This window comes from Rousettus aegyptiacus, unplaced genomic scaffold (assembly GCF_014176215.1).
Source record: "Rousettus aegyptiacus isolate mRouAeg1 unplaced genomic scaffold, mRouAeg1.p scaffold_m13_p_1, whole genome shotgun sequence".
Taxonomy (NCBI): domain Eukaryota; kingdom Metazoa; phylum Chordata; class Mammalia; order Chiroptera; family Pteropodidae; genus Rousettus; species Rousettus aegyptiacus.
Window position 1 is genome coordinate 21815835 of NW_023416284.1, and position 23996 is coordinate 21839830.

At 46.4% G+C, this 23996-nt stretch overlaps 1 long non-coding RNA gene across 1 annotated transcript in view; it reads right to left on the reverse strand.

The window, feature by feature from the left end:
• LOC118611354 overlaps positions 1-13295 on the reverse strand; it is a 47358-nt gene extending 34063 nt beyond the window's left edge. Inside the window, exon 1 of the long non-coding RNA XR_004954240.1 lies at positions 13163-13295. This is a non-coding gene — a long non-coding RNA (uncharacterized LOC118611354). The remainder of the gene's footprint in view (positions 1-13162) is intronic.
• Between the last annotated feature and the right edge of the window lie 10701 nt (positions 13296-23996).

A 23996-nucleotide genomic window follows, 5' to 3' on the forward strand; every position in this document is an offset into this window, starting at 1 on the left:
CAAGAGAGGGAAGAAAAAAAAAAGCAGAGTAGAAAATGGTTGCAATATTTATAATCAACAAGATTCACTTTCAGAATATATCAAGAAGCCCTACAAACCAATTGTAAAAAGACAGACTGCACAATTGAAAAATGAGCCAAATACTTAAACAGGCACTTCACAAAAGAAGATGCCCAAACACCTCACAAACATGACATACGAGCAGCGTCTGTGGATAACTGGCAATGTTCTCTTTCTTAATCTGAGAGGGGGTTAGGTGGATATATTCACTCTCAGAGTTTCCAATTTTTTATTTCATGGAACTGTACACTTAGATTTGTGTGCTTTTCGGTATAGTCATTATACATCAATAAAATGTTACTTTAAAAAATTGGAGTAAATAAGTATGTGTTGATCCTTTTGTTGATCTAAAGACAGTTTAGAAATATATTAATGCATTACATAACTTTCAGAAAAACAATAGAAAGGTAAACCAAAAATAAATGAAAATGACTACCTTTGGGAGGAAAGGATAAGAATAAGAGGGAAGGGCTAGAAAATAAAAATTCGACTACCCCCTGCATATATCTTTTTTAACAATCTTGATTCACAATCATGTAAATAATCAATATAATTTTAAAATAAATTAATTTTAAGACATATTCATCAATTTTAAATTAAGTTAATGATCAAGGTAGTACATAGACAAAGCAAAAATTATGGTGGTGTTAACATGAACAATTGAAGCCATGCTGTGCGAATCTAAAATTTCTACATGAATGGGCATGCTGTCACTGCCCATGTCCCAATCAGGGCAAACATCGGTAATCTATCACAAAAATAAATTCGTTTCACCCAAAGGTGTCAAAAGTGAGCCTAGACTGCACCTCAGAACCAAGCTCAACACAGCACTCGAGGCAGCATTGGCACAATAGTAAAAATGTGCATGCTGCCCTCTCTATAACAGCAAGTATTGAAGTAGCAAGTCAAAGCTGTCACAAACCCACCTAGATCTCGAAAACCCTCACTTTAGTAATAGGAGAGCCTGAGGCCAACAGAGAAAGTGTGCTTTCCCAAGGACACACCAGGAGTTTCATTATCCCTCTGCTACGCCTCCACCTGGCTTTAGTGTTCAGCCTAAAAAATGGAGCCCCCTGCTCTTCTATCACCCTGCACACCTGGGCGGAGGAGGCAGACAGAAGCAGTCAGCTATGACAAGCTCTTGGAGAACTCCTGGGTAGGAACATCAGAGCTCGTCCTTGCAGCCAGAGTTCTTACCTTCCCTTAACAACCAGCCCAATTTCTTCCCTAACCACCATCCAGAGACATCTTACTGAATCACAGTAGTGGTCCTGTATTTCCTTGTTCAGAATTTGTCATGGCATCTTACATCCTCAGTCCCGACTCCCTAACCCAACATTCTAAATAGTTTATGATCATACCCCCAACTGCTTCTTTTTCTTAATATTAGCTTACTGTCCCCCATAAATTCCAGTTCAATCTTACCTCCAGATATGTCTTAGCTCATGCTGTTCCAACCACCTTGTCCTCTCATTGAGTCCCAGATAGTGAAATTGAGATGCCTTAAAGTCTCCCTTTTGTGCTCTGGGATAAAGCTAACCCACAGGGTACAGCCAAGAGGCTCCAGTTGGAAAGAAAAAGGACTCCTGGGAGCCGAGTCAAGCAGCTAAAAAGTTCTCTTGAGCATCCTCAACCTTCTTTAGATAAAGGACCCTTCGAGAATATGATTAAAACTCTGGACCTCATTCCTAGTTAAACATAACAAAACACAACATGTTTCATTTAATGTCCAAGGGCAGGGGAGAAGCGAGCCCAGCTTAAGGCTCCTGTCCCACTACGCTATATTGGCTGTCGCCATCTCCTCCAGGTTTATTACGTGTCAGGCATAAGCACTACAGCCATAATCTCTTTTAATGCCTTCAATACCGCCATGAAGTAGAAACCATAATTGCTCCCACTTTACAGGTGAGGAATGACAGCACAGAGAGACTGTAGCCCCAGAATCAGAATTCAAATCTTAGTCTCTTGCTCTTAACCCATTTGACAAAGTTTTTTGATTCATTACCAACTATGTCAGAATGTCCTGGATCGCTCATTTGAAAATGCAGATGGTCCAACCTCACACCAAGTCTAATGAATCAGAACCTCTGGAGGTGGATCCCAAGAATCTGCATTACTAATGAAAGCCCCCAGTTGATTCTCAGGTACCTTAAGGTCGAAGATTGCTGCACTTCACTGGACTGTCTTTCCCAATACACAGTGGCTAAATGTTCTAATATCATAGTTGTATAACAAATTACCCCAAAACTTAGTGACATAAAGCAATCATCATTTTATTTTGCCCCCAAATTTGTGGTTCAACAAGTTGGTAAGAGCATCACTTGCACCAGACTGTCTTGGTTAAAGCAGTCCCAAGGCGGCCCAGATTCAAGAGAAAAGGAATTAGATTCCACCTCTTGATGGAGCATGACAAGGTCCCATTGTGCACAAGCATATGCAATGTGAGCTGGGGTTGCAGCCATCTTTGCAAAGGGCAATATGCCACTCGAAGCCTCTGCTCACATGAAAAATCAGGTCATATCAACCAGGCTGCTTCCATATGCAGCCTGGAGAGAACAATGCTTAACATTCATCAAAGTCACTTTTTCAACAGGCTTCCTCATGCTTCATGGTTCACCCTTTCTGCTTCAGGAAGAGCTGCGGCAGCTGCACCGTACCCCTCCTCAGCCACCCTCAGGAAGTACCATCGATGACAATGCTTCCTTTCAGCCCATGATCTCATGGACTAATAAAAATAATGTGTTCACCCAACTGCCTTCTGCATTCAGGTGACCTCACCTGGGGCATAGAGTAAATCAGGTGGGAGACCCAGAAACAAAATGAAAAAGGTTCAACAGGAAGACGTCATGGATACACAGAATGTAATTGGTACAATCTTTCAAAAGGGCAGCTTGGCCACATGTATCAAAATGTAAAAGGTGCCTATTCTTTGACCCAGCATTCTCATTTCTAGGATTTAGTCCAAGGAGATAACAGCCCAAATGCAATAAGACATATGCATAAGCAGGTACACACGGCGTTGTTTGTATAGTGAAAAACTGAAAACAAACCTCATGCCCACAAGTCAACAATAGATTAGGCAAATAAATCATTGCTCATAAATACTAGTTTTCAAAGATTGAAGTAGATCTATATGGACTGATATGGAAAAATCTCTAAGACATATGGTTAAATGGGGGAGAAACGTATTTGAACTATATATATATCGTAAATCACATTTATATAAAACTATGGCCCAAGGAGAGATGGCTGTAAGAAGATCCCCTGGGTGGCAGCATTTGGTATGAATTTTCCTTTCTTCGGCACTGTTAAAATGTTTAATAATGACGTGAGGCCTATATCTACTCTGCGCTGTGGACTGCTGTAAATCCCTTACCTATGTTAACTCACCATATCCTCATAACGACCTTATGAAGTGGATACTATAATTATCTCCATTTTAGAGGACAGGACCACTGAGGCACATGGGGTCAAACAGCTTGCCCACAGTCACACGGCCAGTAAGTGGCAAAGGCAGGAGCCAAACCAGGCAGTCAGGCTCCAGAGAACATGTTCTTAGCCATTAAGCTATCCTGCCTCTCTCCACAGTGATTTGATACTGCATTTTTACCAAAACAATAAGCTATTTTTTTAAGTCACCAAATCAGCCTTAAGATGCTTTAGGTTTCCAGAAGGAGCACCCACGGGTCCTTGTGGAGGATTTTCCTGCCCTCTTACTGAGCTGGGTACATAGACAGAATTCCTACTGGGAGAAGTCCAAGGGACATGACAAGGTCTACCCTGGGAAGCCCCATGGCACCAACAGGATGTTAAGGAAACCCAATGGGAAGCTTATCTTAGGTCAGAGTGTGGGGTCCTTCAAGTTTGTGGCTGACCAATGGTCAAGAAAGAGACCCCTACAGCCAGCAGACTCAAGCCGCAGCTCCTGCCCCCAGACCCTATTCAAGACTGGAAAAACTTATAATAAAAACCTGTTTCGAATGAGACCCCAGTGGCTGGAAAGTAAGATCACAAGACAGATGGTATCAAAGGATTTAGGGGTCGCAGACAGAGTCCAATCTCTGTGCATCCAATCTCTGTGGATTCAGGCATGCCTGCAGGAGGGCGAGGCAGGCCCACCAGGAGCTGTGACGTGATGGATGAAAGGAGCCTGCAGGGAAAACGCATCCTAAAGGAAGAAACAATTGAGGCCCAGAGCTTGGTTCGAAAATGAGGGTAGAGGCGATTCTGGCACAGCTCTGCTGTCACCTGATGCCTCAGCACAACCCCAGTGGCCTCACGCCTAAGACCGGTAAGAGGCAGTCTCCATAAACACAAGACGAAGTCTGAGGAGCTGCTTCTTCCCTCCCTGCATGGCTGAGCTGAGTCAGCAGCAGTCCCTTGGGGCCTTCAGCACACACAGTGGCACAGCAGTCATGACCTCATCAGCCTAGGGGGCACAACTGACATTTGGGGCTCTAATAGGGACAAGAAAGAAGTGGTGGAACTTTATGGTTATCAAAGGCACGTGAGGTATCCTTGGAGTGCCCAGAATGACTTGAGAAGGGATTTATGGTTCCAGGAGGTGCCTCAAGGCAGTTAGGGGTTAAGTTGCCTGGGGACAGTGTGTGGTGTCAGAAGTAGAGGGCCAAATGCAAATCCTCAGAGAGACAGTAGAGAAAGAGAAAGAGGGTATGCGAGGAGACTGGATGAGCAATCCTCTACTCCTGGGCCTGCCGCAGTGAGGAGGGGGTGGGGTTCTTCGCACCTCATCATTCCCATTACCACCTCAGGCCCTACACCTTTCTCCTCCACACTCACAGAGCCCCTCTCTCCAACTCATTGTCAATGCCCCTGGGCATGACTTTGGAACCCAGGTCTGTATCTTCCTTCCATCAGGAGTCCTAACAAATCAGGTGGGACTGCCTCGCTGGAGGCAGGGGGATCTTACTCTGGAAAGTTTCTTTTTAAAGCAGAGCAAGAAACAAATGGCTCTGCAGTTCACCAGGATCACCTTGGGTTGGAAATTTAAAATGCATTAAGGTTGAGAGACCTATAAACATGTCATAACACAGTCTGCAAGCTGCTGCCTCTGTGACTTGTGGACAAGGGAGCCCCAAAGGGCACAAGCAGGTACATTCCCCACACACAGATGGGCACACACATCCATAGACCCCCTCCCTGAACCACACCCCTTCACCTGTGCACATATGTGCATGCACTCTACCCATAGATAGACACATACAGATCCGTGTACATGGTACCCCAAATAGATGTGATATACAGACCCTGCACACACACTCATATAGGAAGAGATATGCAACTTCATTCAGCCTCACCCTTATGCGTAAATATACATACCCGCAGCACCCACACATGCACACAGATTTGCACACATAGTCACCCCACGGACATTCCACACTTTCACCCTGCACACATGCAGATACACACACACCTCCTTATTTATACACATCTCACATAGCTAGAACCAGGTCCAGGTTCACCCTGGATCGGAAACAGACATTCTCATCCCACACACAGACACACACTCACACACACTGATCCCACCATATCCACATGGATACGTCTGCACATTCATATACACTCATGCAAAATATAGACATTCATATGCATATACACTCATCTCATACCAAATATATGCACTTACTTTACCCAAAGCAAAGATGTGCACAAACATGAATGCACACCGCCCACATGGAGTGCGTATACATACGCAGCCCACAGAGATGCAACATAATTAAATAAACATTCAGCCTTCCTACCGACTTCGACGATCATCTGGGTGACCATCCGACAGCCTGGACTCTTAATTTTTTTTAAGTTTCTCTTCTCTTGAAAATAGTGACATAATTTGCCCAGTGGCTCAGCCAAAAACCCACTCATCGTCCTTGATTCCACAATCTTCCTCCCTGCTCCACATCCAGGCCATTCGTAAAGCCCATCATTTCTCTCATCTCTGAAGCCATCATTCTACTCCATGGCACCGTCCCTCATCTGCCCCACTGCTATAGCCCCCTCCCTGATGGCCTCGTTTCCACTGATGCCACCTACAATCCATCTTTCACTTGGCAGCCTGGAGCAAAAGATTGTTCGGTGGCTTCCGTGGCTCTTTAAATCAAATGCAGACTACTTATCCAAGCCTACGAGTCTACGTGATCGGACCTCTAGCAGTCTCATATCAGACCTCATCTTGCACAGCTCCCCATCCCTGCCAAATCTCACCACATTGGCCTCCTTTCATGGTCTCAAGCATGCCAATCCCTTCCTCCTTCAGGGCCTTCTCATATACTGCTCCCTTTGCCAGGGAAGCTCTTCCCCTGACTCTTTCTATGGCCCACACACACCCTCTAGGTCTCTACTGAAAAGTCATCTCCTCAGAGAGGTCTTCCCTGATTATCTAAACAGGATACTCCTCATTATTCTCAACCCACTGTATCGTGTTTCCTACGTAGCACTTGCCACCACAAACAATTTCTTTATGTTTATTGTCTGTCTTCCCCTCTAAGCCAGCACTGTCCAATAGAGTAGCCACAGGTGGCTATTTAAATTTAAATTAACTAAAATCAAATAAAACCAAATATTCAGTTCCTCAATCATACTAGGTCCGTTTCAAGTGCTCATTAGCCACATGTGGCTCATGGCTATTTTACAGCACAGCACGAATGTTTCCACCATCGCAAGAAGTTCTCTTGGACGGTACTTCTCTAGGCTGTAGCTTTGAGAGAGCAGGGCAATGTCTACTCTACTCACTAACAGAACTCTGTGACCGGCATGGGGTCTGGCACACACAGTACAAGCTCAGGAAATATTTACTGAATGAACTCACGCATATGCACACAGTCATGAAAGGGGATATGCCCTTTTACATATCAAAGACCCCATTCAAATGCCACCTCTTTCTTGAAGACTGCTTGTCATCCTTCCTTTTCCCTTTTCCCCCAGCTCAAAGCCTGTACCTTGATGACAGTTGGGTCTTTCTTGGCCACAGACCTGAGTTTGCTGAAACTTCTACCCTATCCTGACTATGAGATGGGAGGAGAGGAGGAAGTGTCCCAGGCCATATCCTCATCAAGGCCCTTCTCCATCCATTTCTGTGGATGCAGCAGTGTGACTCCATTAAAAGCACAAACCTTGGACCCAGGCAATCCTAGGTTTACACCCAGCTCCTCCCTTACTAGCTGTGGTTTTAGGTAGCTTGCTGAACATCTCTGAGCCTCAATTTCCTCAACTGTAAAATATGCATAATTATACATATTTTACAGAGTAAAAAAACAGCATGTACATCAAAGATGCTGCACAGTGCTCTCTTGGAGGGTGTTGCCTACCATAGCAGAAGTAGGACTCATATATACTCTGCCAGCTATATACAGTCTTGTGTGGAAGCTTCAGTTTATTCTAGCAATGTCTGAAATTCTTTATAAATGGGTGTTCCAGGTTGCTGCCCAGATGGCGTAATGATTAACTAAGGCTCTGATTCTAGCCCAGTGGCTGCAGTTCTAGAGCAAAACAATCAATGGTGGTGTCGCTATAATTAGTTTACATGCTATTGAAAGACTAGAACTCATACCAATATTTGATTAAAAACAAGCTATGATATGAAATCCACATGTGGTCCTAAAATGTCTTCCACTGAAGGTGGGGCAGGGTCCATGACTCAGCTGCTTTGGTCCTTCTGGTTTGAGTCTCTCCATATAGGAGGATAGGGAAGGAGATTCTAGACAAAATAAATCATTAGAAAGGAAGTAGCGGGTCCCATAAGGAAGCAGCTGGCTCAGGAGGAAGAAAGAGGGGAGATTGGAAGAAATTTAGCCATCAGGCACAAAACAGTATCTGCTCCTTCGTGGCTGGGTGACCTTGATTAAGTTATTTGTCTTCTCTATGCCCTTGTCTGCAAAGAAAGAATGATGGCAATACCTGTTTCAATGAGTTGTTTGGGGAGTAAATTAGTTAATATTTTTAAAGTGCTTAGAATGGAGCCTGGAAAATGTTAAGTTTTACATGAGTTTGTTAAATAAACTGGTAACGAGCAGAAGAATGCTAGGAATCGGGTCTGGAGAACCCCACTACACCTTTGCCCTCTCTTCTCCCCTAAATCCCCTTTCCAAATCTTTTTCGCATTTTCTTTAAAATCCTCTGTACCCAACCATCCCCACTCCTCACTCTGATTCTAGCCAGTTTCCATCAGAGACCCAGAAGGGCACTGAAGATAATACAAATGACAAAAATATGGGGAAAGACGCTCAGCCACTCATCCTCATTATTATCTAGGGTGTGGGAATTAAAACTGCAATAAGAAATCTTGAATGGGTCTCATAGAGGGCTGAGAAATACTCAGAACACTTTCTGAATGAGTGCTCCTTTGTTCAGTTGGAAATCTTAATTGTCGTGTAACTCTCTGGGTAGGCTTCAGACATCCATGATTCAGATTTTTTTAAATATTGAAATAATATTGGTATACTAACAAAAATTGCCTGCATTTCAGTACTTAACAACAATGCAGTGTACCAGAACGCCAGAATATTAAATTCTGAAAAGTCTTAGAATCCCCTCATCACTCCCAGATTTCATGAGCAAGAGCTGTTTGGGAAGAGAACCTACGGCTTGTCTACTGAGGCCATCCCTCAATATTGTGAAACCAGGTATGTAGGACAGTTGGGTGAGAAGGAGAAAGGAGGCAGAAAGAGAGTAAATCATTGAAAAAGACAGATGGGCATCAGGCCAGTGGTAGACAGGATAACAGCCTCCAAAGATATCCACATTTTAACCTCTGGGATGTGTGAATGTTACTTTCAAGGCAAAAGAGACTTTGCAGATGTGATTAAGTTAAGGATCTTGAGATGGGGGGATTACCCTGGATTATCCAGATGGACCTAGTCTAATCATAAGGATCCTTATAAGAGGGAGGCAAGAGGATCAGAGTCAGAGAAAAAGAGAAGTTGTGATGACAGAAGCAGAGGTTAGAGTGATGTAAGCCCACAGGACAAGGAATGTGAAAAGCCTGTAGAAGCTAGAAAAGGCAAGGAAAAGATTTTCCCCAGGAGCCTCCAGAAGGAACACAGCCTGCTCACCCATTTTAGACTCCTGACCTCTTCAATTGTAAGATAATACAGTTGTTGTTTTAAGCCACAAAATTTGTGGTAATTTGTCACAACAACAATAGGAGACTAATACATAATCTATAACAGATATGAGGGTGATTAATTCAACAAAGATTTATTGAAGGCCTACTATGTGCAGGCACTGCTCTAGACACTGGTGGATAAAGTCCTCTCTCCTGGAGCATCTCATCCTAGTTGGAAGAGACAGATAATAAATGAGTAAACAGATGGGTAATTTCAAATAATTAAAAGTACATGAACAAAATAAGAAAGGGTGACATGATAGAAAGTCTTTAGTTGTAGGGAATGGCTACTTCAGATTTAATGGTTAGGAAAAACCTCTCTGAGGAGGTGGCTAGAAAGATGACAAGCTAGCCAGGTAAAAATCTAGAAGAAGAGCATCTTCAACTGTATGGTTTAATATTTGCTCCATGACAATCCACCCCAAAACCTAATGGCTTAAAACAACATCATTTATTTGCCCCCTATTTTGCAATTTTGGCAGAGCTCAGTGGGAATTCTGCTTTATATAGCATCAGTTCAGATGGCCCAACTGTGGCTGAAGGATATAATTCCTTACGGCCTGGCAAGTTAATCTAGCTGTCTGTCAACTAGAAGCTCATCTGAGGCTGTTAGCTGAGTGTGAAAATTAACCCCCACTTAGACCTCTGCAAGGCTGCTTGGGCTTCCTCACAGTATGGCAACTGAGATCCAAAAGGAAGCAGAAGCTGTTAGCGCAGAACTGGCACTGCATCATTTCTTCTACATGTTATTGGTCAAAACAATCGTAGGTCAATCCAGATTCAAGGGGGCAGAGAAAAAGACTCCATCTCTCAGTGGGAGGAGGGGCAGATAATCTGTGGTCATTTTTAATCCACCCCATATACCACAGGCACTGTAGTTGCAAAAGCCCTGAGGTGGGAATGACCTTGGTGAGCTTGAAAACAGAAGGATGGCTGGAGAAGAGTGAGCAAGTTAGCAAAGAGAAGAAAGGTAGCTGAGGTCAGGGAAGAGGACAGTTACTACATCAGACAGACCTGACAGGCCGTGCCGATGAGTTTAGAGATTATCCCAAGGTAACAGGGAACCAATGGAGCAGGGAAGTGATGTAACCTGACAGGTTTGTTTTTTTTAATGTCACTCAGTGCTGAGTGGAGAGGGGCAAGGGTAGAAGCAGGTTATTGCTATGGGGCCATTCATTAAGGTAAGATATAGGAGGGGACACAGGGCTCGGTTCTTGTAGTTCACTTTTCTATTTTTTTAGCAGTGGCAGCAGAAAGAGGGGGAGAGGGGATAAGGGGTTAATTCTAGTGTTTGGGGAGCAACAGAGAGTGGCGGTTAAAAGCACAGGCCTTGGTCATTGCTAACTCGTGACCTTGAAAAGGTAACCTATCCTTTCTTAACTTTGGTTTCCATAAAATGGGGATGATAATATCTATCTTAAAAAGTTATTGGGAAGATTAAATGAGGTCTTTAATTCATCGAACCAATGTATATTGAATGCCAACTATGCCCTTGAAAGAGACTACAAATGACTCTACCTCCATGGAGCTTACAATCAAATGCAGAATGATATATAGAAATAATTCAATGCCTGACACAAAAGAGACTGCTCAGTAGCTATTTTCATCATTGCATTTGAGGAGCCTATGGTACCCCTAAGTGGAGAATTTCAAATCAGCTGGATATTCAGCCTGGCTATCTCAAGAGTCACTCAACTGTCATTTACTGAACAGCTACTATCCACCAGACACCGTATTAGGCTTTTCCACATCTGGTAATCTCTCTCATCTTCCCAAGAGTGGATCTGTTAAGAATCTGGTGCTTCAGACACCAGGCTGAATAATTAATGTCAGAGACCTAAAGGCCTGCAGGATCTGGTCCCTGATATTTCGCAGACACACAAGCGAGCAGTTTGTCGCCCCTGCTTCTTCTAGAACTCAGATCGTTGGAGGTACTTCCATTGTGCCAGGCACCGTTCTAAACTTTTCACATGTATTATCTCACTAAATCCTCATAACAGCCTCATAAAATAAGGTTTGCTGCTATCCCCGTATCACTGATGGGAACACTGAGGCCCAGCACCACAAAGCTGGTAAATAGCAGATCTGGAATTTGAAGCCAGGTAGACTGACTCCATGGACCACTACCCTGTATTGCCACATAGTCATCATTTAGAATCCAGAAATCAAAGGATTACAGGAGACCCCGTGGCCTTCCTTTTGTTGGGGGCGGGGGGTGGATCATGAGATGCAGCAGGCCTCTCTGGAGAGGGGTAAGGACAAAGGCAGCCTAATGCTACCAGACGAGAACCAGCATGGGAGTAAGGTCAACATGGCACCAAGGCCTGGATCTACCACTTCCTAGCTGCAGACCTTAGGGAAGAACCTTAGATCCATTCAGCCTTGGCTTCCTTTCAATAATACAGAGATCCTAATTTATTCTTTCATTCATTCAACAAATAGGTATTGAGAGTCTTTTATGTGCCAGGAATTATGCAGTGAGTGAGACACACGCTGTCCCTTATCTCCACGAATCTGACATTCTAGCTAGGAGGACAGGAGAGAAAACTAGTGAACAGACAATAATATCTAGCTGTGATCAGCACCATAAAGGAAATTAGCAAGGGGGAGAAAGCAGAGGAGGGGTCCTACTTTGGATAATAAGAGCAGTCACCCAAAGGATAAGAAAGAGCCGACCAAGCAGAGAGGAGGAGCGAGAGCGTCCAGGCAGAAGAAAGAGCACGTGCAAGGATCCCAAGAAGTTAGGGAACCGGAGGAGCCCGGCATGGCCGGCATGCAGTGAAGCCATCACAGCATAAGATGCTCGTCACTCTTCCAGGTTTGTTGTGATCGTGAAAGAGGATCGTGCTTGCACAGCAGTGGGCATGACATCTGATGTGCGTAGACACATAATAATGCGAGTTCTCTTTCTCCCTCCCAGAGTGGGTGCTCTGGGTCCAGAGAGAGACTCCTTTTCAAGAACAACACTTCTGGCCATCCTCAACCACAAAGCCCTGATGGCTCCTCAGGGTCCCTGAGCTCCAAGCCTGTCTGCCATCACCCAAGTGCACACTTTCTCTCTTTGTCTAATTATTCGTAATTGGAAGAAAAATTGTTTGGCAAATCAGCTGGCATCTCCTCAGCTCCGGTGTCCTAGCAACCCAGCTCTCGGGGGTGACACCGGAGAGGAGGCGTTTGCCACATCCGTACTGCAGGGAGCGCCAAGGAAGGGAGAGAGCCACCGCTACGCCCCCAGACTGGCATCTCCCCTCGCTGCCGCACCCCGCCCACACACACACACACTCACACACACACACACACACACACACACACTCACACACATGCACGCATGTCCACACACACTCCGCGGGGGCCACCAGCACTAGGCCCTGCCTGAAACGTAACCTCAGCCTTTCTGGAAAGCAGAAGGTGTCTCAGAAATAGATTTCTAATTTTCCAGCCACCTGCTTGGCTGAAAGATATTCTGGAGTTTATAATTACTTTTCAGGCACTTAACTAGAGTCTAGTTTCTAGGGCAACTTGATGCATCTCTTCATGTATTTATGGATAAATTGCACCTTCCAACTCAGCCAGGGTGGCCAGAGAGTGCCCCCAGCCAGGCCCAGGGAAGGACACTGCCTCCCAGGGTCAGGCTTTTTAAGAATAGTCATGCTGACCTCGAGGGGTTTGGGGAAAGGGAAAATGAGATTAGGTGGGTACAGCTCCTGGCACAGGCTACAGGAAGTTCTTCAAGAATATTTAGCAGCAGTAGTAACATTTCTAATGAAAACAAATGGCATAATCTTCACCTTCTGGGAGCATGTAGCTCACGGGCCAGACCTCAGAGGCAGAAACACCACTGGTCGCCCGAGAGTTTGGTGGCCAGACCTGGGTTCAAATCCCAACCACGCCATTTACTGGCTGCATGATAATGGCAAGTTATTTTCCATGTCTATGTCTCATTCTCCCCTCCTGGGAAGCAGGGATAATGCTGGTACCTACCTCATAGCGAGCACTGAGTAAATATTCTAATACTGTTACTATGGAAAAATCACGGAACAGTCTCCCCAGGGCCAAGAAAGTCCTGCGTGGGCTACAGGAGACAGAGACGGCTTCAGGGAGCTTCCAGACTAGAGCAGAGGTCTCCTAGGAGAGAAAAAAGTACATACATATTGTAACTTCTATTTGTATTTTTGTCTCATCCTTTTAATTTATATTTTATGTATGTCTTATGATGTGCATATTTTATAAATAAATATATATTGAGGGGCCTCACAAAGAAAGTTTTAAAGACAGGGGAACGTGATTCAAAAAAATTAGAAAAGAGGGAGTAAAAGAAGTTATTTCAAATGGAAAGAGCCCTAGGAGTCACTCAGCCAGTTCTCACCCACATTTCACACATTGGAACACCAAGGCCAGAAAGGGGTCACATTCTTAACCCAGGGTCACATCAGAAACAAGGTGTCAAAGCCCTGAGAGAGCCACAGAAAGCCTAAGAAGCAGGAGCTGCGGAGCTCGACAGGAGACAAGAGTCCCATGGCAATGTAATCAGGAAGGCTTCTTGGAGGAGGGAACAGGCACCAACCTTCTGTGGAAGAGCAAGGTCCCATCCCGGCAAAAAGAGAACAGAGAAGAGGAGCCATTGCTTATAAAGGCTTCATATCGCGCTTCCCAAAGGTCATGACATGGGGTGAACCCTCCCACCCAGGCCAATTTAAACATCAAAGGTTTTACAACCATCACATTTCCTACATCCATAATGATCCAGCAAAAGCTGACACGCCCTGGAGGGTGACCCCTGCACCCACTCACTCTGCACTGCCACCTCTTTGCAGGCATCCCTGCCTTTCCTTCTCTGCATTTGTGCTGTCTGCCCTTTTGGGGGAGGGGTCGGTCTTCCTTTCTTGGGGTATCTGGTCATTCTCTGACCTCGGGCAACAGGCCAGGGAGGGGTTTCCTACCTGGATCTGTGTTTGGGGGTCCTTGTCTCTACCAGGCTCTGCTTACACATGTATTTGTGTCTCTTGGCCTTTCAGTACCTCTGCCTCAGAGCATGTCCATGGGGCCTCTTGGCTGGCTATCACCTCTCTCTCTCTCTCTCTCTCTCTCTCTCTCTCTCTCTCTCTCTCTCTCTCTCTCTCTCTCTCTCTCTCTCGCTATGAGTATGTGTGAATGGGACGGGAGCCATGTGCATCTAGGTTTCTCTGTCTCAGATTCTGTCTGTCTGTCTATCTGCCTGCCTGTCTGCCTGACTTCTCTCTGGGCCTCTCTCTAAGCCAGCAATTCTCAAAGTGTAACCTTGGGGCCAGTAGCATTATTTTGGGGATTTGGTAGAAAAAGCACATTTTTGGCCCCACCCCAACAGAGATTCCTGCTGCACCAAATTCCCCTCCAGCTCCTCTGAGCTCTCTCTCAACTAGGCTTTGATTTCCATGTTCATCTCATCATTGTCCAGCCTTAGTAAGAATCCTGTTAATTCAGTTCAGCCAGAATTCTCCACCCTCGGTATCTGATCACCTTCAATATCTGATCAGTTCCTCATCCTCCAATATCCCCAGGTGATATCTGATCACTCTAGCCTGTCTTCAGCAAGAATCCCACTATGTTGGTTTAGCCAGGACCCCCATTACCCCAGATGCTTTCTCTCACCGACTTTCCATCCCCTGACCCCCACCCCTCTCCTTTTCAATAAAGTCTCACTTGGCCACGCTGTATTCGGAGTTGAACTCAATCTCTCTCCCTCACCGCAAAATCCCGTTGCAGTGGTCCCTATATCTGTCACGATAGCTCCTGTCCCTTGAATAAAGTCTGCCTTATAGTGCCCTAACAAGCATCACTGAGTTTCTGTGTTGCTTTGTTTTTATTTTTATTTTTTTTAATACCCCAGAGAGACTGAATCCGAAACTCTGGGAGTGGGGACCAGCATTCCGTGTTTCTATAAGCCCCTTCAGGTGGCTGGGAGCTTCTGCAGGTCAAGTTCAAGCATTAAGCCAATCTCTCTGGCTTTCTCGGGAGGTGGGAATGGAAGGGGACCCCTTACTCTGGGCCTTTTCTGTAGCTGTGTCACTCTCCCTGTAAGTCTGTGTCTGTCTGTCTGTCACACCCGAGGCCACTGAACAGGAGGGAGCTGCATCCCCATGAGAGCACTTCACTTGCCGCCCCCTGTTCCCGACAGGTCCAGTGAAAATGCAGAGTGAACAGCAAAGAAGAGCTGCCCAATTAGAAGCACAAAGCAGCTTGTCGACTGACCACAAAGCCTGAGAAGACTGCTGTGGATTAATTGGGAAATGGCCACGGCTTCCTGTGCTAAAGATGGACACAAGGCTGTGGTCAGATTACCAATCACAGGGCTCTCCCCTCCGGCCACACGGAGAATCACCTGGGTGCTTTTAAAGCATCCTACATGCTGGGAACTACTCCCAGAGATTCTGATTTAATTTGTCTGGGCTGAAGCCCAGGCTTCAGTATTTTTTAAACACTACCTGGGTGATTCTAATGCGCAGGAAACAAAGTCCTAATCTAGCCCTCATAACCCCTTTAAAGATGGAGATTAGGATCCCCTTATACAGATGGAGAAACTGAGGCTCAAAGAGAAAATGTGCATGATCAAAGTCACATGATTCCAAGTGGCATATGCAGAGTTTGGACCTGGAACCACACGCGGTCCACGTTCTTTCTTCCACTCTGTGCCACACATTTTGCACGTAATGCCGTCATTCTCCATGGCTCGCTCATTCTTGGTCTCCCAGACTGGCTGTATGTTGCTCACTCCAGCCAGCCCAGTGGCACCCCCTCTTATTGCACCCTAGTTCTCTGCAGCTCTGAAGGTGCTGACCCTGGGGACCTCAGAAACAGCTGTCGTGTTACAGGACCCCTCTCAATAAGCGAACACTCTTCCTTGGGCTGCATGCAAGATTTTCCTTTGAGGTTTCTTTCCTGATAACCCCCAGGATGCCTCCCTACATTCCCCTGCCCCCAAGTAACTACTCTACGCCAGGCCCTGCCCAGAATCCAGCCGGTAAGTGAGGCTGGCGCTTGCTTCTGGAGTCCAGACAGGCACAGGCTCGCTGCGAGAGTCAGCGTCCAGGGCTTTGCAGCCACAACACTGACACGATTGCCTGACAACGATGTTTCATACACCACCACGCAATCCCCAATCCACAGGCGCAACTCCAGATCTGCAAGGGCCAGGACCGCGTGCCTCTCTTAAGCGCAAGATGCCTTTGAAGCCTCATATTTTCTCTTTAAAAACGAGGTAAGCTTTGCATTCTACTCCATAATGTGTCAGCATTTGTTTCAATTAAAAAAAAAAAAAACCTATTGATTGAATTTTGACAAGGAAGATATATTACTTTTGTAACGTAAAATATTCAATTAATAAGTAAATATAAGGCTTCTAATTCCTTATCATCAAGTAAATTTGATGACCCAGGGAGATGCCAGGTTTACTCTGTGGCTTTATGAATGTTCAACACATCTAGGGTGTCCCCAGGGGCATCCGTAATGCACGCTTGCTTGCTTGCTTTCTTTCTTTCCTTTCTTTCTTTCTTTCTTTCTTTCTTTCTTTTCCTTTCTTTTCTTTCTTTCTTTCTTCCTTTCCTTTCTCCCCCTCTCTCTCTCTTCTTTCTTTCTTTTTTTCTTTCTCTCTTCTTTCTTTTTTCTTTCTTTTTCTTTCTCTCTCCCTCTCTCTCTTTCTTTCTTTCTTTCTTTCTTTCGTTCTCTCATTCAACACATATTTTTGGAGAGCCTACAGTGTCCTAGGCAGGAAGCTAGAGACTGGGGATACAATGATGAGTAAAAGAGAAATGTTCCCTGCCTCTAGGGAACTTCCAGTCTACTCAAGAGCTCAGGATGTTAACACAGACACATATACACGTGCGCATGCATGAATACAAATACAAAAATAAAAGTATAATAACTTGTAATAAATGCACTATAGAAAAATCAAAGGATGCACTGAGCGAGAATAATTGGGGTACTATTTTTTTTTTCTAAGGAAGCGATATTTAAACTGAGACATAAAAGATGAAGAGGAGTTGGCCGTGTACAAGGGAGCTATGTGAGAATGTTCCAGACATAGGTGATAGCCCATGTGAAGAGAGGAAGGAGACAAACCCAAATCTTTCTAGAGCAATCATCTGCAGCAAGAGCTTGCAAGACGGAATCCGCCCCTTCCCTGAGCCCTGGGAGGCCCAGGCCTAGCCCAACTGCAGCCTCTGGGCACAAGGCCACCTGTGATTACACTAGCCCTAGAAGAGAACCTGGAGCCAGGTGGCGTGAGGGTTGGTGGGACCCATGGATTCAGCCCTGGGTGGGAAAGCATAGGACTTTGGTCAGCTCTAGATCAGGGCCAAGTCCAAACAAATCCTCCGAACTTCCCTGCGTTTTCCCTGATGTCTGGCAATAGCACCTTTGGGGCACATGGACAGGAGGGAATGGCCTTTAGATACCACGGCACCAGCTGTCCTTCTGAACCAGGTCTGGTGAGAGGTTTCACCTGGTGCCAAGGTCAAAACCTCACCTCGTGCTCCAGTTGTAGGTCTCTGGCCTCTGATCCTGATCTGCAGCCCTAACACCCTTCGTGGCAAGCCAGTCTATGTGGGATGGGGGATGCCCCTCTTCTGTCTGGGCTGGGCCCTGTCCTGAGCTCTCTGCCACCACAGCAGTGGCACGCTCATTGTGGGGTTCAGCACCACCCTTACCATACTGTTCCCCAGGAAGCCTTCCATCATCTACCTAGAGGCCTTGAAGACCCTGGCCTTCAACCATCTGGACTACTGCCAGAGCTTCCTGTTGGGACTTTCGGCTTCCATCATCCTTCCTCCTGTAGCCAGAGTGATCTTTCTAAAACCACAAATCTGATAGTATTCCTTCCCTGCTTCAAACGTTTTTGTGACATTTCCATTGCCCTTAGGGAAAAGTCTAAGCTCCCTCATAAAACCCAGACAAGTTTTGCACCCACATCCAACTTCCCCCCACACACTCTCATCTTCCAGAAAGATCTGTAGACACCCTAAACCTTTAGCCTGAGTGCCCCTCCACCCAACCCGGCAGAACCAGACCTGGCAGCAGAGGATATTCTCCGCTGCGATGGTGGAGGCTGCAAGAGTTGGGGAGACATAGCAAACCTGGACCTCTGCTGCCGCCCAGAGGCTGAATGGAGCAGCACAGGCAGGTAAGCTAGTCTTGCAGCAACCCAGAGGCAGAGCCCATGTCCCCAGGACTCATCCAAGGTGAGTGAGGTCCAGTCAAGGGGCAAGCCAAAAGCGAGGGCCTCAATCAGTGATGATAGTATCAGAATCCAGCCTAATGGGTCCTAAACACCCTTCTGTTATGCATCGGTCATAATACTTAGTAAATTACCTGTTCCTATGTCTGGCTCCCCACCTAGACCCTGTAATCTGAGGCTCCTGCCCACAAAGTAATCCCACGCCCTCCGGTCAGCCAGCTTCTGCAGCCTGTCATCCCTTTTCCACTTTTCTCTCCTTTTCCCAAACCCCTGTGTCCTTGGGAAGCATCCCAGGACGAACACCGCCAGGACGACTTCAGCCTGTCCACGTATACCCCCTCCACCACCTGCCCGACATGGTTCCTGCTTCTCCCACCACCACCACCACCATCACATTTGTTTGCTCATTCATTCATTCCCTGAATACCGAGAGACTCATAGGTGTCTGGCACTATGCTAGACGCTGGGGCGATAGCAACGAACAGACAGACCAGATCCCCATCTCATGGAGCTAACCATCTAATTGTGCGGATGAACAACCAGATAAATGAATGAGGTAGTTTCAGGGGCGATACACTGGGTGATGTGTTAGAGATCACTAGGAGGATGGCAGCGGGGAGAGAAATTGGTAGTCAAGGATGGCCTCTCTAAAGCCAGGCGTGATCATTTTAAAATACATCCATTGCCTTCAAACACTAGAATCTAATTTCCCTCCTCATAACCCCCTGAATTCAGGCTGTACTTAGTGACATGCTCTAAGGAAAAAAATATGGCAGAGGTAATGGTATATTGACTATATATGACTTCCATGATAGGGCATAAAAGGCACTGTGGATTCCTCCTGACTCTCAGTCTCTCTTATAGATCACTCGCTCTAGGGGAAGTCGGAAGTCATGCCATGACACTCAAGCAGCTCCACAGAAAAGCCTGCATGGCTGGGAGCTGAGGCCTCCTGCCAACAGCTAGGTCAGTGCACCATCTTGAAAGTGGATCCTCCAGTCTCAAGCAAGCCTTCAGATGACCGCACCCCATGCCAACATCCTGACTGCAGTCACATTAGAGACTCTGAGTAAAAACTACCTGGCAAAGCCACTTAGGGCCAATTCATCCACTAGACAAAGCTGGCACACTGCCCAGGGCCCACAATACTTTTAGGACCCACAAAAATGTCTCGATTTCTGTTAGAATTAGGGGGGGGAAATGATTTCAAGTCAACGAAAATGTAATATATAATATGAATGTATCCATCTTTATACCAACGCAAAAGGCACAATGCCTTTTATGCTTTATCATGAAATATAACTTTTACATTCTTTTAAGAAAGAAGGGGCCAACAAAGGCAAAAGTGCCTAAGCCTCATAAAAGTCGTAATATATGCCTGAAGCTCCTCTCAAATTTCTGAACGACTGACTCTTTGAGATAATAAATATATGTTATTTTAAGCTACTAGATTTGGGGGTAATTTGTTACATGGCAAGACAGCATTAATTTACTGGCCTTGTGAAGATTCGAGGTCAGAAGGCTGAAGACCGGGAAGAGCAGGTGCAAAGGTCCTGGGGTAGACGTAATCTTGGCATGTTCAAAATGAACAGGAAAAAGTTGCTCACCTGTAAAATGAGGGTGACGATCATCACAGCTCCTCACTGCATTGTTTTTTGGATTACATGAATAGTAGGACAAGCTTTCTCTTGGCCTCTCTTTCTCTTCCCACATCCTGTCTGGACCTGATATATGAAGGCCTGAGCCACCCACTTACCAGCTACCTTGGTCTCTCTTTCCCCTGATCTCCACTGGTGCATTCAGTAGCTTGGGGTCCAGAGAGGCTTCCAGATGGGACTTTGAGCTGGGAAAAGTGTTCCACAGATGGGGATGGGAGAAGGACTTCAGGTTTTGCCCCTCTCCCCTGAAATTTCTGCCTTCCTTTCCTATCACCTACTTGCTAACTTAACACAGATCTGGCAAGAGTCCCCTACAATCCTAGAAGATGTACGATACTCGAACAAAGCTCCTTTCCATTGAAAGTCTACCAATTGCCCACACATCCCCTGTGCCCTGATGAGGCAAAGCAGGGCGATAGCCCAAAGTCTCAGTCGCAGTGGTAGGAAAGGGTCAAAATTACTTTACACACACACACACACACACACACACACACACACACCCTTATTCTGAAGCCTGGACTCTCCTTTTCCTTAAGATAAGTCCTTTACATGGGATTGCAGACACGTTAAGAGTGAGATTGCTAGACTCAATGGTCCATGGACTGGCTGGGTGGAGAGGACATGTCCATCGCTGCTTGCCACACTCAGTGCCCCTGCCAAGTAGACACACCATATTCTATCATGGAAATAATAATAATAATAATAATAATAATAACAACAACAACAACAACAATAACAATAATAATAATAAGCAGCAGGAGGAGGGTGCTTCCTCTGTGCCAGGCACTGTCCTAAGACATTTCCAGGCACGTAATCCTCATAGCAACCACATAAGGAGTGTACTATAATTGCCTCCAATGATGAATTGAGAGCACAGAAAGGTGAAATGACTTGCCCACAGTCACATAGGGAGGAACTGGGAATTTAAACCCAAGCAGTCCATCAGCAGAGTGCAGATTGAACCATACTGGCCTGTGTGACCTGCCCACCCAGGCCACAGCCATCTGGACCCAAGGGTGGCCAGTTCACGGAAGAAGCTCAGTCAATCAGTTGCTCCTTCAGCTAGACTGAAAGGAAAAAGCACAGAGGCCAAAAGGAGAAGCTGTCGCCACAAAGTACTGGGGACAGAACAACCTTTAGGGCCAGGTGTCAGAGAGGACAGAGCAGCAGTGCCTGCAAGAGCCAAGATGAGAGGACCAAGAAGCTATCGGGAGAGGGGCCTGGAGACAACCTCGATCCTGCCGGCCCTGATTTCCAGGCTATTGGAGGCCTGGTGGTCCAACAGCTCCTGTCCTCAGAGACCCAGACCTTGCTGAATCTACCATAAGTCCCCTCATGGAGTGTGTTTGAAAAAGTCTCCCATCCTGACTCTCAGAAGAGCTCTGGCCAGAACATACTGTGTGACCTTGGGCAAGTTACCTAACCTCTCTGAGCCTCAGACTACTCCAAGAAATGGAATTTTGTGAGAATTCAAATAGATACCATATGTGAAGCAGCTTAGGAGGCTGCCAGCACATCATAGGTGTGAGGTAAATGGTAGAGACTGTCAGGATATTTTGGGTGCTTTTCTCTTCACCCCTACCCTCCTGCTGAACCGAATCCTGGATGAGAACGGTTTTGACTCAGGCTGGGCCCTGGCAGCAGGTGGCCAGCAGGGTTCCTAAGTGAGTGATACTGCCCTAACTGGGCTGCCTTGGATGCCACGAGCCTCGTGTGCCCCATCTGGTGAGAATTCTGCTGTGGAGCCCCTGCATCAGCCTTCTGCACCCCAGCTCCCCTCTGCAGCCCTGACTCTGCCCGGCCCTCATTAACGCCCTTCCCTGCCCCAAACGACAGCTAGAGTCCGCTCTGTTGTTGTTTTTCTTTAAAAAATTTATTTGGGCATAATGTAAAAATTACAAATACCGTTCAGAGAGCTCCCTTGTGCCCTGCACCCAGCTTCTCCTACGGTTAACATCTTGCATAACCGTGACATGTGTCTCAAAACCAAGGGATCAACATCGGCACAATACTGTAAACCAAACTCTGGATGTGCTCAGACTCCAATTCCACTAATGTCCCTTTTCTGCTTGATTGTTAAATTTATTGAGCATTCTGTGCCAGCATAGAGGCATTGCAGGCCCAGCCCTGCCCTCAGGGACTCATGGCCTGGGGTAAAGGTCGGGGGGAGCAGAGAACAGATATGAGAATGAGACAATTACCCTTCAACAGGATCTAGATAGAATAAGGAAGGTTTGCAGGTGGGGCAAAGGCGAAGCCCTTGGTTCCGGTGGGGGAGGGGTCCCAGACCAAGCTGAGACCTCAAGAGCAAGTAGTGTTTGCTCCTTCTTCCTCCTTCACCATCTCCAGTAGTCAATGCTCTTACCTTGGTACTGACCCAGAGTTTACTGCAAGCCCATCTCCCACTGACTTCCCAGTGAAGACAAAGGCCAAATCACTGAGTCAGTTAAGGCCAGGTACTCTGGAGGCAGACAGGGGCCAAATTCCAGCCTCACTGCTGTGTGACTCTGAGCAGGTGACTGAACCTCTCTGGGCTTCAGTTTCCTTGCTGTTTCCCTCTATCTCTCTCCATCTGTGTCAGACCCTGCATTTCAGGCTTTCCATCAGAAACAGTGTCTTCCTATCTCCGGTCCATCTCACCTCAGCCTCTCTTCGCCATGGCCTTCCCTCCATTCCAACCTCTTGAAGTCTCATTAATTTTGAGAGGTTGTCTCTATGGATTTTCCCACCCGGCCCTGTCCTGGGGCTCAGACTGCTGTGTAATTATCCACTTGGAGACAAAGGGAAGCTATAACCAGTTCTCCCTCCCTCCTTTCCTGCCTGCCTCGCTCTCATCCATTTCTCTCAAACATCCCCAGGGAAGGCGACTACGGAGGGGCCTGCTGGGTGAGGAAGCCTGGGTATCCTCATTAGCTTGTAAAAGTTCAGAAAGAGTGAGTAGGGGGCATCTCTTCAGCCTCCCCCCAATCTAAGGTCCCGACCCCCCACCCCCAGGCCTAGGTCCTTTTGTCTGTCCTGAACATCACAGCTTTATCTCCACCCAGGAGGTCTCTTTTGTTCAGCCAGTTCTCTCTAGGACATCTTCCTGGGTACATCTCACAGGCCCTCAAACCCAACAACAACCCAAACCTGGACACACCGTTCCCTCTACCAGACCTGCTACCCCACCCCCACCCTCCTTCCCCACTCCTAATCTTCCGAAGCACCAGCCACCCAGGCCCTCAGTGAGACGCCAACACCATTCTCGCCTCACTCCCTTGGCTACTCAGCCACAACCATCCGTTTCTCTGTTTACTTCAGCCCAGGTTCCATGACCTAAAAGTCACCCGGGAGCTGGCCCCTTCACCTGGATAGCCTGTGGTCCCTCAAAGTGGCAATGTCCCAATCTGACTATACTATCTTGCCCCAAAATTTCCCCGCCTCTATCCATGACACTTCCCACTTCCCATCGACGATACAAGCTCTTCACTTCCTCCTGCTCCCCACACATGCAGCTAAATAGTCCCCACGCTATGACAAGAGAATGGGCTTTGGCGTCAGTAAGAACTGAGTTACAACCCAGCTCCATTATTCCCTAACCGTGTGACCTGGGGCAGATCACTTCCCCTCTGACTCGGTTTTATCATCTGTAAAATGGGGTTAAGAGTACTCACCTTGCAGGGATATTGGGAAGGTTGGTTGAAAATGTCCAGGATTATAATCTCAAATGACTAAGGGCCAGGCAAGTCACATATATGAGTGAAGGGGCCCGGTGGGTTCTGTGGCAAACTGGAGAGTGGACGCCCCATCGAAAGGGGCAGCTGTTCATCGCTCCAGCTATTGGTGCATACTCTATTTTGCCAGAACTTCCAATTTTTCAAGTGCAGCTCTCAACCATGTCTTCACATGAAATCTCCAGATTTGTATATGTTGGCAATTAATTGAAGTGTTTCTTTAGCATCATGAAGGC